The sequence below is a fragment of the Dermacentor andersoni genome, chromosome 1 (assembly GCF_023375885.2).
Source record: "Dermacentor andersoni chromosome 1, qqDerAnde1_hic_scaffold, whole genome shotgun sequence".
NCBI classification, from domain to species: domain Eukaryota; kingdom Metazoa; phylum Arthropoda; class Arachnida; order Ixodida; family Ixodidae; genus Dermacentor; species Dermacentor andersoni.
In genome coordinates this window covers 265,608,194-265,628,323 of record NC_092814.1, presented here as the reverse complement: position 1 = coordinate 265,628,323, position 20,130 = coordinate 265,608,194, and the positions used below count along the sequence as shown (strand labels likewise).

The following is a 20,130-nucleotide window of genomic DNA, read 5'->3' as shown; positions in this document are numbered from 1 at the left end:
CGAGTAGACCAGCTCAAGGACCAGAATTGTGCTATTTGTCACAGGCAATTTTAAAAAAATTTTTAAAGTGTTCGCTGAAACACCCGGTATGCAATCTGCACTGTAAAAAAGGTTAACTATGCTAATCATGCACTAATGCAGATCACTGGTACAGCCATGCTTTTCTTAAAATTGGTGTCACGATTCAGGATTTCTAGTAAATGTACATGTATTCAATACGACTGGTTCCAGCTTCAAAATTAAAACATGCAAAAATATACTAATCTGAGAAAGATTCAGTATTATGGCCTAAATGCATGCTTTTGCAAAGGCATACATTATTGAAAGCACCTGCATAGATTCTGCAGTTTGGAATAAAATCTCTGAAGGTATAAGATTGAGAGCCTGTATATGACACAGAAACATGTTTACATATGGCAGCCATGTCACTTCTGCACCAAAATGAAATTCTTCACGGATGAATTGTGCCGCAACAGCATAACACTTTGCAAGTGAACAGCACTTTAGAAATTTAGGTACTGCTAACACAAGAAAAATAGGTGCACCACACAAAGGTGTTGAATGAGGCACACTGAAAAGATATCTTGTAAAAATACTGTAAAATGCCTTTTTGATAACCAGCATTTTGTAACAGTGTTTTGGAGGCAAGAAAATCAGCAAAGTACAAATTTTTATTCTTGCAAATTATGTACATCTGCTTGCTTTGCATTGATTGTGACTAAATGTATATATAGGTAACGAATGAGATGCCATGCTTTGCATTGACTGACTAGAATATATATACTATGAATGGCATGTCCAGAAAAACTGACCCCGCATCCACATTCTAGGACTAAGGCACAGGACTAAGGAGGACGAAGAAACGCATGTCAGCTGGTGGCAGGCCCAGTGGCTTTTGAAGAATCTGTGCCAGTCAAAAAGAAAAAAAGCACTCATTTAGAGTAAAACCAGGAAATAAGAGTTGAATGTTTAACATAAACATGATTAAGAAATAATCTCTACATATTAACAGAAATAGCGATGACAATATCCAAAAAGATACTGTTCCCCATTGACAGCTGTCAAGTGTATATTTATAACCCTATAGTTTCTGTAATGCACACATCATTTTCAAGGGCTGATTCTATGCTAGTTATGAAATTACAATATTTTAGGACCTCAATTAACACTCACGGTGCATAGTTGCTTGTTTTAAGCCTCGCTTTTCAGTGGCTGTCCTCACAAGACTAAACAATAGCAAAAAACTACAACAATAACAAGCACCACAATTAACGGACCAAAAATATAAATGTGAAGGCATAGCATAATGCCAGAAGACCGGTATAATTCACTCTATAATTTAAAATGGCTGTTCAGGTTCACCCAAAGCATCTCCATGTTCTTTTGCTGCTTGGAAGTTAAGTTATTATAGCTTTCTTTCACTTTGCATCTTGCTGGCAAACGGCCCTGAACAATTAAAACTGCAATAACTGATGTCTTACACTACTTGGTGTTCGCAAAATTTATTATGTCTAAAGTAGAATATATCGCAATGTATACAAGTTTCCGTATGGCCACAGTGAAGCATGATGTTGTAACAGCATGCATGGATGATTCTTGGACGTTATCTAGCCATTGTCAATAGATATTTGAAGACATGTGACAGTTGATGCAAGTAGAGTTTAGAACCCTGAGCCAAATATTAATCATGTCCCACGCACTATAAATTCTTATGTAGAACCGAGAGTCAATTTTATTGAAATGGGAACATGCTACGCAATGCTGACTTAGTCAATAGCATTAGTGTGGTTTAAATTTCTGAATGAAAACTAAATGAGCAATAAGCATAACATAACATGCCAACTTCTTACCTACTTCCAAAGTGCACTTCTTCAACCTAGCGACTGCTGCTTGGCAAATGACACGGGTTGTCGTTTTTTCCCATGTGGGATGGCTTCGAATAGCTTCTGGAATACCAAACCATCTAGTCAAACAATGCAAGTAACACAGAATATCAGCAGTTTTGGCTGATATCTGAAGCATTGTCACATACAAACATTTCTGCAATTAATAAATTAAATTTGTGGAAACTCAGTTCTATGGAACTTGCATGCAAGGGGAGGGAGTTCTATAAAAAATTGCCATCCACCCAACTGTAGCTACACTGGGTGCATGACAATTTTCTGATTAAAATGTGTCCATCAATTTTTGTTTCATTCCGAACACCATGAATTTTGGGAGTAAGAATCACTGCACTTATGCCTAGTCAACAGCCCTCTAAAGTTACCTTTAATGACACTGTAAACATGCAGATCCGAGGCTTATTTTCTGCCACTGGCCTTGAGTGCTGAAGTTTCCACCCAAGCTGCCTGAAAATACTGGACACGATGCCCGCAGTGCCCTCATAAGATAGAGCCGTCATGTCTCGAGAAAAAATAAACAAAAAAAAACTTAGCAAAAAGAATTCAAAGCTAAAACACTAACATAAACCATGTGGCTATTACAATGGCTGCATTAAGGCAGGAATGAAAGCCCCAGAAAAGGTAAGGGAGAACAGCAAATGACACTGGATGATTATGCATTCCTGAGAGATTATTATTTTAGCAACATTTATGCACATAAACTGCAAGGTGTGCATAGCATAAGAAAAGTTATAACTTTACCTACTGTGTATACAACAACTCAAAAACATGATCGAAGCCACGAAAAGTCAAGTAATGCCTTCAGGTAGCATGTGTGGGTTTGTTGAGCAGTTGCCTTCACCCAAAAAGATCACGTACTCATGACGCCTGCGACAGAAAGGATGTTACACATCTGCCATAAAGGTTTGCGAGTGGTGGCACTGGCTAACACTTCCATTGTTAGTTCTAGTAGTAAAACATAAACAGCCCAGAAATGGATGGGTAAACAGCACCGCAGTAGCTCAGTTGGTAAAAGCATCGCACGCGTAATGGATCGTTCCCCACCTGCGGCTAGTTGTTTTTTCATTCATTTTCATTTCCATTAATTTATCATTTCTTTCATTCATTGTTTTCGTACAACATGATCTGATTTTGTCCGACCCTGTCCATGCAAGACGTGATGAAGGTCAACAAGTGTCAAATCATCGACAACGCCACGAGAGATATAAGAGGCATCTTAGGCCTAGACCTGGAGAAGGCCTTTGACAAGTATCCCATGCTCACCTTCTGAACTCCATCTCGGCGCTCACTTTGGGCGACGCCTTCCACAGATACATAAGCTCGTTCACCTATCGACTCTACTACCAAAGCAGATCGGTTTCAAGATTTTATCAGGCAGCTCTTATTGACAAGCTTGAAACAATTCTTCATCTGGCTTCGACTCAACTAACACTAAGTTCTTAATACTTCTCCGTACAGGTATATTAACCCAACCAAAATTTTTCAGCAGTCACTCAACACAGGCGCTTTGCCTCGTCAGTGGAAGGTCGGAAAGGCGGTTCCTCTCCAGAAATCTGGTAATAAAAATTCAGCAAAACTAAATACTTCGCCCCACCTCACTTACCAGAACGTGCTGCAAACTGCTAGAACACATTGTTTTCAAAAGCCTCGTCGACTTTCTTGAAGGCAATACATTTTTTTATCTGCCCAACATGGCTTTAGGAAATCATACACATGTGAGACTCAACTCGTAACTTTCACTGATCAGTTGCATCGAATTCTTGATCGCTCATCATGCGCTGACTGCAACTTTTTAGACTTTCAAAAGCATTCGATAAAGTCTGTCACAAACTTCTAATCCACAAACTAACTCATTTCAATATTCATGCTAATAATTTAAAACGGATCGAATTCTTTCTTGTTAATTGCTCACAATACGTTAATGCTAAAGGCTACAATTCACCGATGTGCCCTATTGCCTCCGGAGTGCCCCAAGGATCGGTTCTCGGTCCTTTGTTGTTCTTAATCTACATTAACGACCTTCGTTCGCAAGTTACTTTTAACATTCATCTCTTCGCTGATGATTGTGCTTTCTTTAGAGAAATTGCTACAGATTGTGATACTAACCGTCTTCAATCCGACCTAGATATAATATCTAACTGGTGCAGTATAAGGCTAATTGAATTAAATGTTAAGTGTAAAGCTATGCATGTATCTAGGACAGCTAACTCCTCTTAGGTATACTATTTAGGTAACCTTCCTTTAGAACAAGTAAACTCGTACAAGTACTTAGGAATTCATATAGAATTCAACCTTACCTGGGAAACTCACATTAATAATGTAGTGAACAATGCTAACTGCGCTCTTGGTTACTTAAGGCGACACTTTTTAAGGCTCCAGACTCTTTAAAATTCTTGCTTTATAAAACATTAATACATCCGAAATTAGATTAGGCTACAGCGGTCTGAGACCCCAATAACATAAACTTAATTAACACGTTATAATTTGTTCAGAATAACGCTGCTCGTTTTATTCTTTCGAATTAGAACTGCCAGCGTAACAGATATAAGAACTGGCTTTTCTCTTCCATCTCCTGCAGCTCGAACTAAAGTTTCCCGTTTATCAATATTTCACAAAATTTTTCACAGTACAGCAGTGCGCGATGTATTCATTCATACTCCACACTACGCATCCCGTCGCATAGATCATTCTTACAAGGTTCACGCTCCTTATTGCAGTCCAAATGCATCTTCCCAGCCATTCATACCTCGGAAGTCACTAGAGTGGAACGGCCTCCTCGCAAACATTGTATTCATCAGCGATAGTTCCTTGCTTCGTGATGCCTTAGACAATATTACTTAGAAGAATGCGGTTTCATGTTCCTGTATATATTGTATTTATTTTGTAATAGCTTCTTTTTTTTTCGACTCATTGCATTCTTACCAAATTATTTGTCAAATTGTGCTTTTTATGCTGTATTTTTTTTTCTTATCACTCCCCGATCACCGCTCCGCTCTGTAACGCCTTGACAGGCATTGAGGGTATAATAAATGAACAGTGAAAAAGATAAAGCTGGGGCGACCGCGCGCGGCCGCACGTTGTTGCCGAAGTACAACGCCCCCTTACCCCCCCACCCCCCTGTTCCTTGCGTGCGACGGAAGACGGCGCGCTTCCTCCCCGCTTTGTTCCCTTGCGCGCGCGAGATTGAGCTGCGATCGATGGTTCACCCTCGCACGCTTTCACTCGCCGTCGAAGTAATTATTAAAGGGAAAATCAAACATATCCACCCGTTCGTAACAAATGCTACAAAGGAAACCCATACGGTTTCCTCGAAGGAAAAGCCTCGCAGTTGAAGAAAAATTCGTCCTGGTCCGGGACTCGAGCCCGAGACCACCGCCTTTTCGGGGCAGCCGCTCTACCGTCTAAGCTAACCAGGCGGCTAGGAGATGGCTGCCGTCTGCTAGCCGCCTGGCTTCACTGTGGCTTTGTTTTCGGGTTTTAGGCTTGATGTTTCGTCGTGTTGGCGGCAACAATGCCGAAACGCAAGTGCAAATTTACTAAGCAGCTGGAAAGAGAGTATACGTTCATCAAGAAGAGTAAGTCAGAGTGGAATGTGCACTGTGATGCATGTGGGGCAGACTTTTCTGTCGCTCACGGCGGACGTTCAGACATAGCAAAACACATTAGCTCTGTCAAGCACAAGCAGAGCGTGTCGGCTGCTGCTAGTTCCAGTGCAGTAACCCAGTTCTTCAAACAAGAACGTGCTGGGGAAAAGGAGCTCCAACTCGCTGCATCAGTGGGTGTAATCGCCTTCCACAGGCTTGCTCACAAGCAGAGCTTCTGATCAATGGACTGTACTTCAAAGCGTGTGCAGAAATTGTTCACCGAAAAATTTTGCTCTGCTTGCACGAAGGCAGAGCGTGCTTGCCCTGTCTGCAGAGGAAGAATTGAAGACTAACCTGCAGGAGGCTAAATTTATCTCAGTTTTCTGTGATGCTTCCAACCACAAGGATTTCAAGGCACTGCCGGTAATGGTGCGCTGCTTTACTGCTGCTGCAGGAGTGCTGACGAAGTTCCTTGACATTGACACCTTGCCATGTGAGACTTCAGCCATGGTGAGCCAGTAGTATATTATGGACGCACTCGAAGCCAACCAAGTCGCATCAAAGCTGGTTGCTTTCACTGCCGACAACGCTGATTGCAACTTCGGTGGTGCTGTGCGAAACAGGAAGAACAATGTTTTCTCGAGTTTGCAAGATTCTATGGATCACAAGATCCTTGGAATTGGCTGCGCTGCGCACATAGTACACAACACCATTCAGACTGCTGCCAATTGCCTGCCATTGGATATTGAGGCTGTGAAAATCTACTCGTACTTTTACGTTTACAAGGTCAGGGTGGAGTCTCAAAGAGATTTGTGATTTTGCATCAGTGGAGTACCAGTGGCTTCTGGGCTATAGCAAGACCAGGCGGTTGGCATTGATGCTAGCTGTTGAGGGGGTCCTAAAGCTCTTTCCTGCTTTAAAGGCATATTTTTTGTCGATAGACAAGTGTCCCTCTTTCATCAAGTCGTTTTTCGAAGACCGATGTGCAGAGCTCTGGCTCTATTTTCTGCATAGTCAAGCTGCTATGTTTAAAGCTACTGTACTCCAAATTGAAGGGGACACGAAGACAGCTGTCGAACTCTATAGCGCCCTAAGCCAGCTGCAGAACAAAGTGCAAGAACGATTTGAGCAATCATTTCCACCATCGACTGTGCGCTCAAGGGCAACAGTGCTCGAAGAACAGAGACAAGTTCGAAGAGAACAGGTAGTGAATACGGTGATGAAGTTTTATGAAACGTGCGCGTCGTACCTCCACCGATGGTGTCAACAAATTGACGAGGTCAGAGCCCTTCTATGGGCCTCTCTTGGGTCATCACCACGTTAGGATGATGTGCAGAAAACTGTAGAACTCGTAACTTTAGAGTTAAATCATGTCACTGTTGATGAGAATGCCATGTTTGATGAAATCAACAATGTTTCACATTATGTGACCACTGAAAAAAATAAGGAATGGAAGGCTCAGAAAATATCTGTCGGGGAACGCTGGGTGGAGATTCTCAAGCATTTCGAGAAAAATTATGTGCCTTGTGAAAACCTAAAAACAGTGCTGGAGTATTGCATGTGCCTGCCAGATACAAATGCACCGGTAGAGAGGGTGTTTTCTCGCATGAGCAAGATATGGACTGCCGAGAAGGCACAGCTAGCTTAAGGTGGCCACACTAAAAGCCATGCTTGTGCTGAAGGTGAATGTACTCATGACGTGCGAGCAATACTTTGGGCAACTTTGCAAAAAGGACGATTTGCTAAAGAAAACACATTCTAGTCAGAAGTATTAAAGAAGGAGAACGTTTTGCACGGGTTGGTTCAAGAAAACGAAAGTAGCTTTGGCGTGTTTGAAATAAAAATTAATGACATCTAAATGGTCTCGTTCCTTCCTACCTAGCCCTCCTCCCCCCCCCCCCCCCGTACCACTATGGTCACATTATTGTTTATATATTTACGTTCGTATTCCCTCCGTAATAAGCCTGCCAGAACTTCCACAATAGAAAACAATTTAGGACATGCAAATCGCAAAGAACACAGACATATGTCTCGTTTTCAAACTCGATCGTCATGCAAATCACATCTAGCCCGGAAGAATGTGAACAAGCTGCGTGCTGTTCACACATGGCTGTGTGAACGCTTCATCAGTGCAATGATGGCATGAATTAGTATGTTAGTGAAACACATTTTTGCAATCCCTCTTTTGTGTTTCACTAAAATGTGTTTCACTAACACACTTACTAAATTATGGTATCATTGCACTGACGAAGCGTTCATACAACAGGCTATGCGCCTACATGATGCAGGTTATCCCAGTCAAGTTCCGGCATCAGTTGTAGAAGGAATACTAAGGCAAGCATAGCATGCAATCTGGGCCCTCTGAACGTGCAGAAGGAAATAGTAACCGTGAGAAAACAAAGACCAACAGTTATACCCTACATCCACCGGTTGTCGCACAACCTAACGGAAATTGCCCGCCGAGGTAACACTGATGTGGTTTTTTCTGCACCTAACAAACTAATGAGCTTGTGCAGGAAAACAAGACCAGGAAAGAAAGAAAGTGAAGCTATACCTCTTTCTTTTTAAATTTTCATCTACATCTTCAAAAAACATGGTTTTAGCCTGTCGCCATTTTTTTGTGCGAGTGTCGCCATTTTTTTCCCGTTTAGCACCGCGTAGCCTAAAGTGTCACGCAAGGTCCCGAAGTGCACTCCCCGTAAGTGCACTTAACTTGCCCGCTTGACAGGGGTATTAATTAACACAGGAAAAGGTTTAGAGATTGTAATACCCCTGTCAAGCGGGCAAGTTAAGTGCACTTATGGGGAGTGCACTTCGGGACCTTGAGTCACACTTTAGGCAACGCGCTTCTTAACGGGAAAACAGAGTGCACTCGCAGTAAAAAAAAAAAAAAAAATGGCGACAGACTAAGAGCGCGTTTTTAAAGAGGTAAGTTAACAAGAGAAAGCTGCTAAAAAGCGATTGTTTTAAGTAGAATTATATATAACAACAAACTTCATCTATTTGTCTCAACAAGAAACGAAGATGTTTTTATAATAAGTGTGTTGCAAGTCAATGCTGGCCAAGACGAATGCCTAGCCAATCCAAAACAACATGGCGGTGTGCGGCAATTGATCCTGCTCATGATCCTGCTAGAACAGAATATGAGCGAGTATATATGAGCAAAGACGGCGAGTTCGATATTTAGCTACACTGCAAGATGCCACGCACACGGCTCAAAGCACGACTGGCGTGGTCAGCACGCTTTCACACCAAAATAAACACGTACTGAATAAACATGGCGGCGCCGCAGTGCCGCATCATTCTGGCGCCGTTAGTTGCTTACATGATAAATTCGTTTCTTAATTGTGCTGTTTCGCTTGTCGCTAAACACAAATTATATTGTTAAAAGCTGCTCAATAACTGAAATGAACTTTTGTGTCCTTTTTCTATGCATTACATTTTGCGTCGTTGAAAGCGTTGGTGGCGAGGCTAGGCACTCCTTCAAACCGTTGGCGGCGAGGCTACGCACTTGGCCAGCAAAGTGCGTTCCGTAAACGTACTCCGACTTGAGTGCACTCATCTGAGAGTACACTCCGCTGCGACGTTAAGATTTGGGAAAGTACACTTAAAAACCGAGTGCACTCGCCGTAAGTGCACTTAACTTGCCCGCTTGACAGGGGTATAAGATTTCAATTATATATCGTTTATCCTTATCGTGTGGAAAGTATTACGTCAAACAGTCGGGCAGATGATAGGCTGCGCGAACACAAAAATAAAGTCGACAAAGTTGCATCAGATGGGTTTCTCTCCCTTCATTGTAAGCAGCATAAGTGCTCCCCTCTCTTCGAATTGCAACCATTACTGGTAAAGTGCGAAATGACTAGACTTGTAATAGAAGCTGAGCAGAATTGCTGCCCTGGGGGATTCTTGTATCAGTAAACCTAGAGTTACTGTATATGCTACACCTGCGGTAGCACATACAGTAACTCTAAGTAAACCGTCATTAAATCTCTGAAAAAGAACTGAGATTTTTACGCGTGGCTGAGATATCACTTATAAAAATGTTTCGCTTTGAATGTTTATCTGTTCACATGGCTGTGACTCATATGTTGGCTGAGTGTATATACGTACGTCCTGGTTTTCGATAATCAACATTGTTTGAAGTTAGTGCTGTGTATCCCTGTGTGTCTTCTTTTGTCCCGTCTTTTATTCACGCTTCCGTAAACATATTCAAGATGCGTAACTAACAAGCCCACATTGCAACCCTCGTGAGTTCGCCTAGGTACTACGAGGGAGAACGTTGTTTGCTCCATTCGTCCTATAGCCGAGCTGGCAGCGCAGAATCGACAGAATGCGAGGCTGGCGTGGCGAGAAAGCGGGGTCCGAGGCGAGTTAAATTTCGTTGCGTTTTTTTGCGACAAAAACATATTAAATTCTACCTAGGCGAAGACAAATCTCAAGGACCGAAAGTCCCCACATTTCCTTCTCGCAACCACTGCTCCTCACGCATACGCAGAAAGAGCGGTTAAATCCGATTTTGATGTGCTCGTCGTTCGGCCGACTCGACCATTGTCTAGTACACTCTACTAAAGTGTTCTAGAAGTTTTGTCCATGCATGGAGGAAAGAAACAAAATAGGAGAGGCCCTGACGTCAGGTTTTTGAAGCCGGAAATGCAGTCATGTTGGTGTGCCATCTCCCTTTGCCCCTCCCACGCCGGAGCAGGTAGGCGCGAGCTTTGAACTTGTATTGCTACGAGCCGCAGGAAGTGTGTGCTGCCGACGCGCGTCAGAACAAAGCCTACGAAACTTCTGTAACAGTTTTAGTGAAGCAGACGAGCTCCTGTGCTTTCCGCGGCACGCTGAAGAAGAAGACCCGCGCCGTGATCACTTAATTAGTGTATCTGTTGCTGCCTTACACTCACACGCAAAGACCCTAAACACAACTTACACACCACGCTCCGAAGTCAGCTTGCCTTGCAAACAGAATGTGCTGCGAGAAAGACAGGCAGAAAAATCTTCTCTCACTTTTCAGAGGCCGAAAGCAGCAGCGAGAGCTTCAAGAGCACGTCGCTATATGGCAACGTTGACGTTTGGGGTACCAGCGGTACCAGCAATTGACCTTGGTACCAGTTCCAGTGCTCCTTTGCGAAAAACAGCACTTGAGTTCCGCCAGACTTTCTCCTACACGTCCGTGCTGGCCGGGGCCTCTCCTGCGCATTCCTTCCTCCATGGTCTGCGCTGATATAGCGACGATAGTGAATATTCACTGCAAAGACGGTAGCGATCATGCTGGCGTGATCATGTGTCACAGAGGAAGGTGAACTAATCCTTAAAGAAGATAAAATTATCTTACTCGCAGATAATGCGGGTTGTTTCAGACTCCGCGCTGTATTTACGCGTTGAGAAGTTGTCTTCGTGCCCTGTGCATTCGCGATATATTTAGTTGCGGTTTGTCTGGATTTGTTGATGAAAGGAAACTCGTACATTTGCGTTTAGTTTCAGGCAAGAACATATACATAGTATGCACGTGTCGTCACATCCGCTGCTGTCGTCAGCTTTCGCACTACCTTCCGCCATCTTGGGGTACCTTATCAACAGGCGCGCGCATAGGCTGGCATAGACCTATGGTACCTATTCTAGTACACTGTACTACAGTGTACTAGAATTCTAGTACACTGTAACTGTACCTATAGGTTCCCCAACATGGCGCTGCCGTAAACCGGAAGCCGGAGTATCGTTGAATGACGTACGTGCATACTATGTATAAGCCAGTAAGTGCCAAGTCAGGCAAAGTTTGGATATTTACATAGGTATTCTGTAATGTTACTCTCTGGTTTGGAGTCAGGCGCTTTTTGTCTGCTGACTGAGTGCAGCAGACGACGTCGTCTCTGCCCGGCAATGGTCCGGCACTACACTCGTTTACACAAGCCTGCACGAAGTGTAGGTAACAAAAATAGCCCTAATAAAACTGAATAGGACTGAGTACAGACGGTGTCAAGTCTTATGCTCCAAAACAACGGCTCTCGGAGTACCAGAAGTTAATCTCGAATGTCATGCTTTGCCATACTGCAGATACCGAAACCAACCAGTAACGTCATAGCAGGTTTCGGGCATCGCTCACTACCAGAAGCGCAGACGAAGGCAACTTCGCATTTTTGTTGATAGGCTAGGCAAATAAAAATGTCAATACTGAACGACCCGAACAATAAAATGCGATCTTGATGCGAAACATAGCATTCGAGATCTGCTTTTGTTACTGCGAGGGAGCTGTCTCATTCTTCGCCAAGCAAAAGCCAACGTGGGCTAAAGCCGCAGCCATACTGATCCTGCTATTCCTTGCTTGCGTGTTGTGTTGGCTGGGCAGTGCACGTGTTTTGTGTGTCGATGCTCTTCGTCAGCTCTGCACTTGTATTGCATTTCGTCCGCTTAGTGCTCACGAGCGAACGCAAACGGTGAGATATGTCGAAGTGTTTATACTTAATGTACAAGTAATTTGCTGAGTTATAGCGCGCACTAAAGAGGTTACGTTTGTTAGCGCTGCGTGCAAGTGCGTGGATAGAGACATCCGCGTGAGCGCGTACCAGTGGTTATTGCAAATTTGTTAACGCAAATAAGGAGGAGGAACAAAAGCGCATCTTATTTGTGCATGGCTTGTGCGGAGTTCCATTTATGAATTGTACAATGGAAACTAGCCCAGCAACAGTGTCTACATACCTTCTGAAATGCGTGTACTTCTGAAATGTATTTTATGAAATTGCCTCTGATCACTTTGTGCGCAGTCTTTAGGTTCAACAAATGTGAATCCTGACATTACTATCATACAGGTGAAGAGAGAAAGATCGGTATTCACAGAGCTTCAAGAAAAGATATGCAGGTCCAACGCACATATATCTCGGCAACGTTCTGACAGGTGTTGCAGAAGTCGCGCGGCGTGGTAGTGCTAAACTTAGCGTTGCAAGTTGGCGCCTGGACGTAATTATATTTATTCAATTGTGTTGTTACTAATTGTAACAACGTGTCATTATTTCGCATTATTGGCGGCGCCACCAGGACACCAAAGCTAGAACGCTTCGGCCTCCGCGGCCCCATCCCACGGGCCGCCCTGCTTCCAGCTTTGATCCCCCCGCTACCCCTTGGGTGCCCTGGAGTTCCTGCGCCGCCTGCTTTATTGTAACCTCAGGTGCCCTCCTGAGGCCTCCGTTTGCCGGTTACATGTGCCCTTCTGGAGCAGTGCTTGTGAAAAATCCAATGTGTCGTCGCGACGAAAAACGCCAGTCAGAACCTTGCCGAAATATGTATGAATCTGTATGAAGCCAAACTTTAGTAAAGCGATTTGGATTAAATCTTATACAACTAACGGCGATACGTACAACTGTGTTTACTTTCATCCTATGCAAAAGTGCAACCTCATGCGATGTTTGTCTATCCACCACAAAGGCCCCGACTTCATTTTCACGCAATTTTTATATTTATGGACTACACCGCTCGGAAGCTTTGCCGAAAGCCGAACAACAAATCGGGCCAATTCGTATCATGAGAGGTTCTTGTAGGTATGTGACTAGGACGAAGGTGATGCATGATGCTTGACGAGAAAAGGATGGTGATGATAGGTGTACGCATAGAGAAGTACGGCATATATCTTGCTACATTTAAGGATTCTGTACCTGTTGTGTCGCAGTGACGCATATCCATTCTGAAGGACTGACAAAGAATCGGCACACCCTCAATGGCACATAACAAATGCCTAAATCAAAGAAAATCATGTTAATCAGAGAATACAGTGTGACATTCTTTTAAAAGGTTGATATGCTTTAGAGATACCGTCGAGCTGACATTATATGCTCAGGTTTTATGCAGGAATTTATTTTTATTATGTAGAACAGAGGTGTGCTTACTGGCACCACTTTTTTGGTCGGCTTATAGGGGCTATGTAAGCTTGTTTGCTGGTACTTGCATTCGGTGCACATATAACCTTCATTATATATGTCCAGACACATGTCCGCCGAGATGCCAACCAACCCAGCAGCAGGCAACAGTAACAGCAGCCATGCCAAACCCTGGAGGGTAGGCTAAGAAAGCTTTGCTTTAAAAAGTATTGCTTTTATGTTCATTCATATCCATAAATGCTACAGCAAAGAGCAGCAGCAAATACTACAAGGAGGCAAGATGTACAATTTGGCTATCACTGTGTGCACATGCCTCCCAAACAGATATTTCCTTGTCAGCTAAGAAAACCGAAGGAACAGACAAGCAGTTTCATATTTGCTTTGCTTTGATGATCTCTCGTTTGAGCGGAACTCTGTATTTTTAAAGGTTCAGTTTGCACAACCAAATTCATTGCAATTAGTGGTGACACATAGCGAACAACCTTATGAACATTGTAATAATGCTCCATAAGCCGGCCATTCTGGTAGTTACTGGTTTATCATACGTAGGCTTTCTTAGAAAAAAAGACACGAAATGAAAAACACCTGTAGTGCACAAATCCCCCCCCTTTTTTTTGCACTAATGCTTCTTGGACATGCCTTAATTTATGATTCTACAAGGGGTGACCAGAATATGCTGCACTTATTTTGACATGCCTCTCCATTTTCTTCGGGTTGTGCCTATATCTTCATCTATCCACTTTTATTGGCATTAACCACGTAGGCCATAGACCAGCAGATCACGACGGCATTTGTTGCTTTGAGCAAAAGAGGTAGAGAGGTACTTGCTTGCACCCCCATGTTGAGATGTGATGTTGAATGTGATTTGTAATCACGCAAATAGTAGTGAATAGAAGGTTACCGACGGACACAAGTGAGAAGGTTGCCATGCCTCCTACCTGTGGTAAGAGCTTGAATGTGATGACAAAAATATGTCTCGTTGCTGAGCTTTCAATAACTCTGTGAAATGTAATTTCACACTGGTAGAGGTATGCAAATATTCAAAACTTTCGAGTGACAAATTGAATAATGTCCTATTCGTATTGGACTTCAAATTGAATAGTCGCTTTTCTTAAATGTGAATGGCTGTGAATGAACAACACTTCATAATGTGCAATGCAATGACAGAAACTTCTTAATGTTAAGTATACTAGAATGTGAATATCATTTTCTGTTAATTGTGAAAACGGCTGCTCATTATTCGAAAGCTATTAAAAAAAAGTATTGAATGTTTGAGTCAACTCGCTGCTGGCACTATTCAATTAGATTTCAAAAATCGTTATTCATACACCCCCACACAGCGATGCTACATGATGCAGTAACAATGAGGATGAGCTTGTAAAACAGTGTGATAGCAGTGAAATCGAATGTTACAATGATGTGAAGAATCTTAATGGTGCCAGGTGTTGTCAATGGGCTGAACTTGTGTGATATTGAGAATGTGTATGGCCCACATGATCCATCAGTGCAAGGAACTGCCTGAATTATCATCATCATCAGCCTGGTTACGCCCACTGCAAGGCAAAGGCCTCTCCCATACTTCTCCAACTACCCCGGTCATGTACTAATTGTGGCCATGTTGTCCCTGCAAACTTCTTAATCTCATCCGCCCGCCTAACTTTCTGCCGTCCCCTGCTATGCTTCTCTTCCCTTGGAATCCGATCCATAACCCTTAATGACCATTGGTTATCTTCCCTCCTCATTGCATGTCCTGCCCTTGCCCATTTCTTTTTCTTAATTTCAACTAAGATGTCATTAACTCGCGTTTCTTCCCTAACCCAATTTGCTCTTTTCTTATCCCTTAACGTTACACCTATCATTCTTCTTTCCATAGCTTGTTGCGTCATCCTCAATTTAAGTAGAACCCTTTTCGTAAGCCTCCAGGTTTTTGCCCCGTACGTGAGTACTGGTAAGACACAGCTGTTATGCACTTTTCTCTTGAGGGATAATGGCAACGTGTTGTTCATGATCTGAGAATGCCTGCCAAACACACCCCAGCCCATTCTTATTCTTCGGATTATTTCAGTCTCATGATCCGGATCCGCAGTTACTACCTGCCCTAACTGGATGCATTCCCTTACCACTTCCAGTGCATCGCTACCTATCGTAAACTGCTGTTCCCTTCCGAGACTGTTTAACATTACTTTAGTTTTCTGCAGATTAATTTTTAGGCCCACCCTTCTGCTTTGCCTTTCCAGGTCAGTGAGCATGCATTGCAATTGGTCCGCTGAGTTACTAAGCAAGGCAATATCATCAGCGAATCGCAAGTTACTAAGGTATTCTTTATTAACTTTTATCCCCAATTCTTCCCAATCCAGGACCCTGAATACCTCCTGTAAACACGCTGTGAATAACATTGGAGAGATCGTATCTCCCTGCCTGACGGCTTTCTTTATTGGGTTTTTGTTGCTTTCTTTATGGAGGACTACGGTGGCTGCAGAGCGGCTATAGATATCTTTCAGTATTTTTACATACGGCTCGTCTACACCCTGATTTCGTAATGCCTCCATGACTGCTGAGGTTTCGACTGAATCAAACGCTTTCTCGTAATCAATGAAAGCTATATATAAGGGTTGGTTATATTCCACACATTTCTCTATCACCTGATTGATAGTGTGAGTATGGTCTTTTGTTGAGTAGCCTTCACGGAATCCTGCCTGGTCCTTTTGTTGACAGAAGTCTAAGGTGTTCCTGATTCTATTTGCGATTACCTTAGTAATTACTTTGTAGGCAACAGACAGTAAACTGATCGGTCTATAATTTTTCAAGTGTTTGGCGTCCCCTTTCTTATGAATTAGGATTATGTTAGCATTCTTCTATGATTTCGGTACGCTCAAAGTCATGAGGCATTGCGTATAGAGGGTGGCCAGTTTTTCTAGAACAATCTGTCCACCACCCTTCAACAAATCTGCTGTTACGTGATCCTCCCCAGCTGCCTTCTCCCTTTGCATAGCTCCCAAGGCTTTCTTCACTTCTGGCTTTACTTGCGGGATTTCAAATTCCTCTAGACTATTCTCTCTTCCATTATCGTCGTGGGTGCTACTGGTACTCAGCCACTTGAACTATCTCATCCATATTAGTAATGATATTGCCGGCTTTGTCTCTTAACGCATACATCTGATTCTTGCCTATTCCTAGTTGCTTCTTCACTGCTTTTAGGCTTGCTCCGTTCCTGAGAGCATGTTCAATTCTATCCATATTATACTTCCTTATGTCAGCTGTCTTACGCTTGTTGATTAACCTGGAAAGTACTGCCAGTTCTATTCTAGCTGTAGGGTTAGAGGCTCTCATACATTGGCGTTTCTTGATCACATCTTTCGTCTCCTGCGATAGCTTACTGGCATCCTGTCTGAGTTAACACCGACTTCTATTGCACACTCCTTAATGATGCCCATAAGATTGTCATTCATCGCTTCAACACTAAAGTCCTCTTCCTGAGTTAAAGCTGAATACCTGTTCTGTAGCTTGATCCGGAATTCCTTTGTTTTCCCTCTTACCGCTAACTCATTGATCGGCTTCTCATGTACCAGTTTCTTCCGTTCCCTCCTCGAGTCTAGGCTAATTCGAGTTCTTATCATCCTATGGTCACTGCAGCGCACCTTGCCGAGCACGTCCACATCTTGTATGATGCCAGGGTTAGCGCAGATTATAAAGTTTATTTCATTTCTAGTCTCTCCATTCGGGCTCCTCCACGTCAACTTTCGGCTATCCCGCTTGCGAAAAAAGGTATTCATTATCCGCATATTATTCTGTTCTGCAAACTCTACTAATAACTCTCCTCTGCTATTCCTAGAGCCTATGCCATATTCCCCCACTGACTTGTCGCCAGCTTGCTTCTTGCCTACCCTGGCATTGAAGTCGCCCATCAGTATAGTGTAGTATTTTGTTTTGACTTTACCCATCGCCGATTCCACATCTTCATAGAAGCTGTCGAATTCCTGGTCATCATGACTGGATGTAGGGGCATAGACCTGTACAACCTTCATTTTGTACCTGTTATTAAGTTTTACAAGACCTGCCACCCTCTCATTAATGCTATAGAATTCCTGTATGTTACCAGCTATATTCTTATTAATCAGGAATCCGACTTCTAGTTCTCGTCTCTCCTCTAAGCCCCGGTAGCACAGGACGTGCGCGCTTTTTAGCACTGTATATGCTTCTTTTGTCCTCCTAACTTCACTGAGCCCTATTATATCCCATTTACTGCCCTCTAATTCCTCCAATAGCACTGCTACACTCGCCTCACTAGATAACGTTCTAGCATTAAACGTTGCCAGGTTCAGATTCCAATGGCGGCCTGTCCGGAACCAGGGATTCTTAGCACCCTCTGCTGCATCGCAGGTCTGACTGCCGCGGTGGTCAGTTGCTTCGCAGCTGCTAGGGACTGAGGGCCGGGGTTTGATTGTTGTATTCATATAGGAGGGTGTGGCCAAGTACTGCATCAGGGTGGCCAATCCTGCTCTGGTGAGGGAGTGCGTTACCGGTTCTGGTCACTGGGATGAGGCCGCACTCCAAGCCTGCTTATGCAATTTTATCAACACACGGATTTTTTTTTTTAGTCCAATGGAAAATTGCGCGGCACCGGGATTCGAACCACGGTCCTCATGCACGCGAGGCAGATGCTCTACCTCTACGCCACCGCTGCACCTTCAGCTAATTGTCAGCAGCAGAAGTGTGCAATGCTAATGGGTATACTGCGATGTCTATAGGCAAACAGTGAAACTTTATTCGACATCACAATTCGAAGACTTTTCAGGGTATTTGAAGTGTATGAATTTGCTATTGCTCAGTTGACAAACTTTCAGTCGGCTAACTGGAACAGTAATAAGGGCTTATAGCCCTGTAGCTGATGTTTACTGCAAACATGTTGACAGGAAAAACTGATGACCATAACATCAAAGAAGTAGATATAGCCATCGGCCAGTGACATCTCATGTTTTGTGATGGGCCATTGAAGAGAAATAGTTCCATCATGCTAACCAAAATTCACAAAGAATTTTCGAATTGAAATTGATCATAAAATTTCTACACAAAAAGGTAGTGTTAACAATGCTTGACGATTGGGAAGCATGATAAAACAGTGCAACTACTGTTTGTGAATAACTGCTTGTCAGTGAAATGATGAGATGTTGATGTTAGCAACAGCATTGATTGTGTAGCACCAAGTGAGTGGAATTACAAGCTGAATGTAAAATTTGTCATAAACCACTTTGTTGCTTAGTCGACACATCATTTTTCGATTGAGCCTTGAGGCTGCTTCTGCTCTAGAGTTTATACGTATAAACTTGGTTCACTCAGCTCAATGTTTTGCGACTGAATCATGAGATTGTGTCATTGACTGTGACAGGAACTGAGGTTTTATGGAAGGCACTTAAAATATATAGCATTTCCTGACCTAATAGTGGGGACATTTATAAACTTGAACTCAAAAAAGATATAGACAGTAATTGTTGAATGCTATGTGAGCATGCAGTGAGAGTTGCAGCAAAGAAGTAGAAATGCAGCTACTCCAGCCAGAGCATAGCAGATAACAAATTCGATTACTCCAGCTGACATCATCCTAGCGCTGCCATCAGTCATACACAGGGCCAATACGTTTTGTTTCTGTTGTACTAACACTGCTAATGGAAAACAAAGCCAGATGCTGTCTTGGGCAGGAGGATGCTAGGTGGAGGCCCAACTGCTTAGTGCATGCTAAATTTAGGTCCCCTATTCTAATAACTTGTCATGTAGGCGTTTCAAATGTCTTCAAACTAATCTTATTGACTCAGTACACTCAAGTGAGGGCTGCTACCTTACCAACAGGTCTGTGTTGACACCTCGTAAGGATTTCGGGCTGTGCGAATGCGCATTTTGGCCAGCACGGGTTTATGCTAACTCTTCTTAAATTATTCAGAAGAAAAGAATTGCAGTAAGTTTTCTACCTTACAATAAAATATTGTCTGCTGAAAAAGTATGAGGACAAACATTTACTCTAGCTTTTTTGTTTTTATTATGTGGCACTGCTGACTCTGTAGGCATGGTATGGATTGAGCCTCAGTTCATTGAGCATGTACCAAAATATGATACTTTAAATGCATTGGGAACCATTCATTATCCATGCCAAGTGCAGTACATCTTCAGGCTTGAAGCAGAACTCCTAATTACATCAGGGGATTGGAAGTAGTGGTTGCGTGGTATCACAAACCACTGACATGCAGGTTATTTAGCTCAATGCTATGGCCTTACATTCAGCCTTGTAATATAATGAACATGTCACTGAAAGATGAGCATAGTAGAAGCTCAAGAGGACAATAAGGGATGTTAGAGAGGCAACAGCAGAGGACCATGCTCTTCCTTCCTTGAATACAGTGAAGTGCAGAGCAAAAGAAGAAAGAATGGTGTGGTGGCGACATGGTCTTGTGTGTTGAGCTTTTGGTGACATTATCCTGGTATAGCTTGTGACTGCTGCCACAATTTCACTAGGCTGACTGATCAGTGCATTCGTGGTTTTTGATTCGATTTCTGTGATGTAATAAGGAACCAGCAAACCACTCTTATGATGTATATTACTCATTTCTTGGGCTCTTTTCCGTATTTTAATTCATTAACTAACCCTGTGCTCTTGGTCACCACCATAGTTTCATATTACTATAACTAGAACCTACCTGTTGCAGTGGCTATGGTGGTGTTACGCAAAGTGCATGGTCGGAGATTTGGGCCCCTATTGCAGTGGTAGAATCACATATGAAAGCGAGA

General features: G+C 43.0%; 1 protein-coding gene, 1 long non-coding RNA gene and 1 pseudogene across 4 annotated transcripts in view; 2 read left to right on the top strand and 1 right to left on the bottom strand.

The window, feature by feature from the left end:
• Positions 1-674: 674 nt before the first annotated feature.
• On the bottom strand, positions 675-11,324 carry LOC129380898 (uncharacterized). 3 transcript variants are annotated; one of them, XR_008609101.2, is made up of 4 exons: positions 10,821-11,324; positions 10,493-10,733; positions 1,851-1,946; positions 675-904 (listed from the first exon to the last, which is right to left on the bottom strand). It is a non-coding gene; the product is annotated as an uncharacterized lncRNA (long non-coding RNA). The 3 variants fall into 3 exon arrangements; XR_008609100.2 differs by having other exon boundaries at positions 10,493-11,324; XR_008609102.2 differs by lacking the exons at positions 10,493-10,733; positions 10,821-11,324 and adding an exon at positions 2,647-4,064.
• LOC126548298 (uncharacterized) lies at positions 5,413-6,198 on the top strand (annotated as a pseudogene).
• Positions 11,325-11,792: 468 nt separating the features above from the next.
• The window catches only part of LOC126548198 (WD repeat-containing protein 46), an 89,902-nt gene continuing 81,564 nt past the window's right edge, over positions 11,793-20,130 (top strand). The window contains exon 1 of the mRNA XM_050196339.3: positions 11,793-11,919. The gene's annotated coding sequence lies outside the window, so the exon portion shown is untranslated. The remainder of the gene's footprint in view (positions 11,920-20,130) is intronic.